Source organism: Antechinus flavipes, chromosome 6 (assembly GCF_016432865.1).
Source record: "Antechinus flavipes isolate AdamAnt ecotype Samford, QLD, Australia chromosome 6, AdamAnt_v2, whole genome shotgun sequence".
Classification (NCBI taxonomy): domain Eukaryota; kingdom Metazoa; phylum Chordata; class Mammalia; order Dasyuromorphia; family Dasyuridae; genus Antechinus; species Antechinus flavipes.
This window is the reverse complement of record NC_067403.1, coordinates 80434057-80440750: the sequence shown is the minus strand read 5'-3', so window position 1 is coordinate 80440750 and position 6694 is coordinate 80434057.

Here is a 6694-nt window from a genome sequence, read left to right as displayed (position 1 = left end):
TTCCCTTCCCTTCCCTTCCCTTCCTTTCCTTTTTCCTTCCTTTCCCTTCCCTTCCCTTCCTTTCCCTTCCCTTCCTTTCTTTTCCTTCCTTTCCCTTCCTTCCCTTCCTTTTCCTTTTCCTTTTCCTTTCCCTTCCCTTCCCTTTCTTTCCTTTCCCTTCCCTTCCTTTTCCTTTTCCTTTCCTTTCCCTTTCTCTTTTCCTTTTCCTTTCCCTTTCCTTTTTCCTTTCCTTTCCTTTCCCTTTTCCTTTCCTTTCCTTTTTCCTTCCTTTCCCTTCCCTTCCCTTCCTTTCCCTTCCCTTCTTTTCCTTTCCCTTCCTTTCCCTTCCCTTCTCTTCTTTTCCTTTTTCCTTTTCCTTTTCCTTTCCCTTCCCTTCCCTTTCTTTCCTTTCCCTTCCCTTCCTTTTCCTTTTCCTTTCCCTTCCCTTCTCTTCTTTTCCTTTTCCTTTCCCTTCCCTTCTTTTCCTTTCCTTTCCTTTCCTTTCCTTTCCTTTCCTCCTTTTTCTATTCCTCCTTCCTTCCTCTCTCCCTCCCTTCTTTCTTTCTTTCTGTCTTTCTTGTTCTATAGCAAATAAGTGATTCCTCTTCATTTTTTTTTTGGTCTCATCTCTTAGTTGACAAATAGAGGAGAGAAAAAGAAAGAACCATAAAAGGAAGAAGGTGGGAAGAAAGAGATAGAAACAGACCCAGAAATAAACACAATAACAGAAATAGAAAAAAATAAAAGTAAATAGAGACTGAGAGATAGGGAAAGGAAGGAGAAGGAAGAAGGAAGGGAAAGCAGATGGAGAACAATGAGCGGTTTTGGTACCATACCAAAGAGAGGAAGAAAAATGAAACTTGCCACTACTCAAAGCTAAACAAAAAGAAAATAAAATGAAATTATCCCTGAGAGACGTAGGAGGCCTGCTGTCATTTCAGATAAGCTTTGTGCCTTTAACCAGAGCCAGGATCTAGCAGCTGTCTTCATTATCAAGATAAGAGTGCAGAGATCCTTTATAAGAAGTCCTTCCCTACTGTGGCTGGAGTGCTAGTGGTGATAACCGGGATGCTGATGAGAAGGAGGTCACTGAGTCCCTTTTTCATTCTCCACAAATACTAATTGTCAATGTTACTTGCCAGATCCCGTGATGTTTTTGGTCATTGGTTCTTGGCTAGTCCTGGAACCTGGGCTCTCATCCAGAGCTAACCCTGCTGTGTAGCATAGTACAGGGCAATCTGGTACCAGGAACTTGCTGTTCTGAGATGGGAGGCAATCCTGTTTTAGGACAGATTCATAAAACAGTGACCTTTTGTGCTTTTGTAGATTATATAGAATGTCTCCTAAACTATCAGACTACTCATAGGATCATCTTCTGAGCTGGAATGGACCTTAGGAACCACCTGGTACAACCCTCTTACTTTATAGATAACTGAGCTTAGAGAGATTAATTAATTTGCCCCAAGTCATACAGTTAATAAGTAGAATCTCTTAAAGGGCTTTCCAACCCAAAGGCTCTATGATCTAAAGTTGTTTCAGTTTTTGGTCTCAATGCCATCTCCCTGACAGATTTCTTTCCTTCCTCCTATGCTTCAGTATGACCCTTTTCTTTAGGTCACAGTTTATATGCTCTTTCTCTTACAATTCAGATTGAGATTGTCATCTTAAAATTAGAATCTTGACCCTCATCCCCTACTCCATGTCTTTTCTACTCTGCCATCAAGAGCAGAAATTCATAGAATTTAGAGTTGAGGCTATAGAAATCACCTGTTCCAACCACTTAGTTTTAGAAATAACCTGAGCACTTAGCCAGAAAGTGATTTGTCCAAAGATACACTGGTAAAAGGCACTGGGACTTCCTCAGATTCCAAATTCCTGCCTCCCGCCCCATGGGAAATGATCAACAAATGTTTGACCTAAGTATGGTACATGAACGTAATAGAATAGCACTGTGCTATAAGAAATAATAAAAGGGATGAGTTTTGATTGGGGGAATGTACCTGGTATAAATTGCTGTTGAGTTGTATTATGTTTAATCAGTCTTTGACGAGGATCAGTTTGGGGAGGGTAAAGGGCTGAAACTCTGAATAGGAGCCCTGGAATCAGACATCCGAGCACTATTAGCATATACTTGGAAAAACGGCCTTTCTCACTACTCTGGGCTGGCTTGATCTTATACAGATAATCGTAGGAGGGATTAGGGGATGGAGTGAGAAGAGCCAGAGATGAGAAGGGAGGTTGTTAGGAGAGTTTGTGGCAGTTTTGCCCATCCTCTTCATTTCTCCCTCTAAAGACCAAGGACTTTTGCTTATCCTGACTCTGGCTGATTCTGAGGTTTCCAGCTACCCCGGACTTCACAGGGGGAAGAAGGGAAGCAGAGTCTATGGCTCTTTCATAAAACATGCATAGCATGTAGACAAGGAGATGCATTCAACTAGTATGGGTTGAATTGCCATTTGGTGTGGAAAGATAACTCAAGGACAATATACATTAATAATAATGAAAAGGAAACTTGGGAAGACTTTTTGAACAGATGTAGAAGTGGCAGGAGTGAAGTGAGCAGAACTAAGAGAATAATTTATATGATAACAACATTTAAAAATGAACAACTTTGAAAGACTTAGCAACTCTTTTCAATTCAATAACCACCCACAGTTTCAGAGGATTTGTGATGAAATGTGCTACCCACCTCCTGCCAGAGGCTGATGGGCTCAGGGGACAGGATGAGACATATTTTGAGGCATGGCCAACACAGAAATTTGTTTTGTTTGAGTACACGTATTTGTTACGAAGATTTTCTTTCCCCCCCTTTTTTTTAATATTGGGGAGCTAAGAGACAGAGAAAATAAATTGTTGTTTATAAAAGGAGGAGGGTTTTTAAAAATAAAATAAGAGTTCAGTAAGATAGGCAGAAATCATTGCTACTTGGATACCACACTTCCCCACTCTTAATATAGTAGACTTTTAAAAAAGAAACTCCTTATATGAATATAAAACAAGATTTGCTTCACACACACACACACACACACAAATCAATTCTTCAGGAGCTCATTAGTTCTCTTAATTGAGATACAATTGTAATTTGACCAAGAATTTAAAATCAAACTGGTAGTAGATTGCCTGTGCCAGTCTCCCGGAGGTCATATTGATCACCTTCATTTGATCCTCCCAGGGTTTGATGAAGAGCTTGGGGAGAAGACTCAGGGGGATTTCTTTTGGAGAGCACCAGCTCACCTGGGGATTTTTGCTCTCATTTACTAACAGAGTGCAATAACATGGGGTAAATGAATCTACCCACGTTGGGGAGAGAAATGTTTTCTCCCTACAGCCCCATGCCAATTTGCCATCCTCCACCAACCTCCACTACTACTTTGTAAGACCATGTCAAAACCCTTTGGGGAAAGTTCTTTTTCAGACCTCCATCAGGCCCTCCTCTTAAAGGCTTCTTTCCCTTTTATCCTCTTTGGAGTGAAGGTCAAATCAGCTCCTTTCTCAAGGTGATTTCACTTTTAATTGAACTGTCCTTTACTCTTCATATTTTGAGGAAGAGTTGAGAGAATGAAGGCAGACCTCTCTGTTGGCTTATCATCCTTATTCTCATAGGTAAGTAATCAGGAGCTTTAACATTTTTCTTGATGCCAAGTAAAAATTAATGAATTATTTTATTTTATTGCAGAGGCAATTGGGGTTAAGTGACTTGCCCAGGGTCACACAGCTAGGAAGTGTTAAGTGTCTGAGATCAGATTTGAACTCAGGTCCTCCTGACTTAAGGGCTGGTGCTCCATCCACTGGGCCACCTAGCTGTCCCAGTGAATTAATTTTAAAGATTTTTAAGGTGGTCACAATAAAATTATTTTAAGGGAAACGAGCAACAGACATTTCCTCTAATTTTTCTTGCCAAAGAAGCTAAAATAACAAAAACATGTCTGAGTTTTAATTGGGAGATGTACCTGGTATAAGTTGCTGTCGAGTTATGTTATGTTCAATCAGCCTTTGACCAGGATCAGTTTGGGGGAGAAGGGAACCAGAGTCTGTGGTTCTTTCACAAAACATATGCATAGCTTATAGACAATGAGATGCACTCAACTAGCATGGAGCATGGAATGAACCACCATATGGTGTGGAAGGATGACCAAGGACTATATATATTAAGCTTTGAATAAAGACTTGCCAACTACAGTCTGATGAGAGGAGAGCCTACCAGTACTTTGAAAAAATGTGTTATAGCTAAATGTGCACAATGAGATGCACATCTTTAGTCCTGGACTTTAAAGGAATTTGTTTGGTTTGATCATGCATGCTTGTTATAAGAATTTTCTTTTTCTTTTGGGGAAGGAAGGGAAATGGAAGGGAGAGGAAAAAAGTACTTGATATCTGGGGGTAGGGGGGAATTCAATGAAAAAATAAGTATCATAGTACTAGAAACAAATAATGACCACTGTTCGGAAAATGGCTAACTCAATCATGCTACATGACTGTAATATGTTATGGGCCAGAACTCTGAACTTGAAACAAGGATTCTTCCATTTACTAAGTGGAATTGATGAGACAATGGCTATCTAGTTTAACCTGGTGCTTAATAATCTCTAAGTTCAGTATGATTGATTTAATCTTACCACAAATAATGGTTTCCTAGTGATTTATACTCAGTGCAGAGCATATAAGCTGGGATCCTCAACTAGATTCATTCAGAAGGCAGAGAAGATAGGTGGGAGCTCAAGTTCTTAGAACCAAAGAGAGAGATTCATTGGATCTTCAGTCACGCTCCTGGTGGTTCTCCTGGGGGACTGAGAGAGCTCAGATTTCCCTGCTCAGAGTAGGGGAAGATAAGTGGACTGGAGGATGAAGCACAAGCTCTTAGACTCAGATTCATTCATCCCATCTCACATCACCTTGATGACAGGCTCTGCTCCTTCATTTCTCCCCTAAAACCAAGACTCCAAGACCTTTAAGAAAGCTAACTGGGCCCCAGAAAAGAGACAAGACTTTGAAAGAGATAATAAAAGATTTGGACTTCAACCCCTGGTGTGGTGATTACTGAACTGAAACAAAGGCTGCTCCAGAGACTCCCAGTAAACTGAACCTAGAATATTACTGTGCCCTAAGACATGATATGATGTGACTGTAAAATTTCAAGAAATATGAGAAGATTTCTTTTTTTTAATATGGGAAGATTTCAATCAACTAATGAAAAATGAAACATAACTAGGAAAACAAAGATACAATGACAACAAAAATAAAAATAGAAAGAACAACAAAATGAATGAAACTAAATGCTATGTAATTATAATGGCAAAGTTTGGCCCTAAAGAAAAGATAGGAGAAGACACCTACCTCTTTTCAGAGCAGGGCAGCTATAACTATGGAATATTGCAGACGGTGTCAGGTTTCTTTAATATGTTAATTAGCTTTTCTAAATTTTTTTTCTCTTTTCCCCCTCTTCATTAAAAAAAATTGCTTTTGGAAGAATGAATATACTGGGAAATCTAGGTGAGGCAAAAACAAAAGCTTCAATTAAATTTTATTTTAATAAGAATTTATTGTTCTCAAAAGAATCAACTTCCAGTCATCTATAATAATAATGAATATTTCTACACAGGGAATTTCCCCTTATGATTATCCTATGGCAGAGGTGGGGTGGGGTGAGGACAATATAATGCAAAATTTGTGTCTATGAGGAAACTGAGGTTGGCAGAGATTAAGTGATTTTGCCATAGTTACAAAGAGAGTTCCAAACCGAGTCTATAGATTGGTAAAATCTACCCCAAATCCCTAAGCCTCGTTTCAGTTATCTACCTACACCTCCAACCTTTCATCAGAACCAAAGGGCACTTAGAAAGTGATTTGTGGAAACAACAACCAAATGGCCAAACCTGGGGAGTCAGAACAGAATTATAGCCAGCAGTGTTTGTCTTAGAAGCACAAAAAAGCCCATGACACCAGCTTCTAGAGACAAATTCATTTGGGGAGGTGGAGAGATTCTAGCATACTATTGCCTGAGGAAGACACCATGAGGCCATTACTAGAGGTTTATTACTGAAAAAGAAGGCGACAGAATGCATCCGGGGAGGGGGGTGAAGAAAACATATCATCTACTGGTAGCTTCCTATTTTAACTAATTATTCTTATTAGTAGGTATTAAGCTGATATCCTTTGAATTTTAGCACCCTGGGATGAGGTCCTAGTGACCTCACCTTAATTACTGCTCTGAGCCAAAGAAAGAAAGGATAAGGAAGAAGAAAAAGAAATCTTATCCACAGAAAGACTATCTGGCTCTGAATACATGAAAGAATGTGACTTGCTTTGCAAGAAGCAAGAATCTGTAAGACTGAAATCAGAATGCCTGGGTGGAGGAAGGAAGGCTATATTTTCTTCTCTACTGAGTCGTGAGACTCCCAAGTTTAGTTACTCTGCTTCCTAAATTATGTTGTTTATTATTCTCATTGACCAATTTGTGTGTATGTGATTTCCTCCAGGTAGAATGCAAGGTCTTTGAAAGCCAGGAACTTTGTAGCACCAATGCTTAGTGCAATTTCTGACACAGAGGGATAGCAACTGAAATGACTTCACTGGCATCAGGAGTTTTAAGATAAGGGAAATATCAATACAAACCTTTCTCTGCAACGTCCAGCCTTGGACAGCTTCCTAGATCACCGAGATCTCAGTGGTCACAAAGCCAGTATATGGCAGAAATAAAACTTGAACCCAAGTCTTC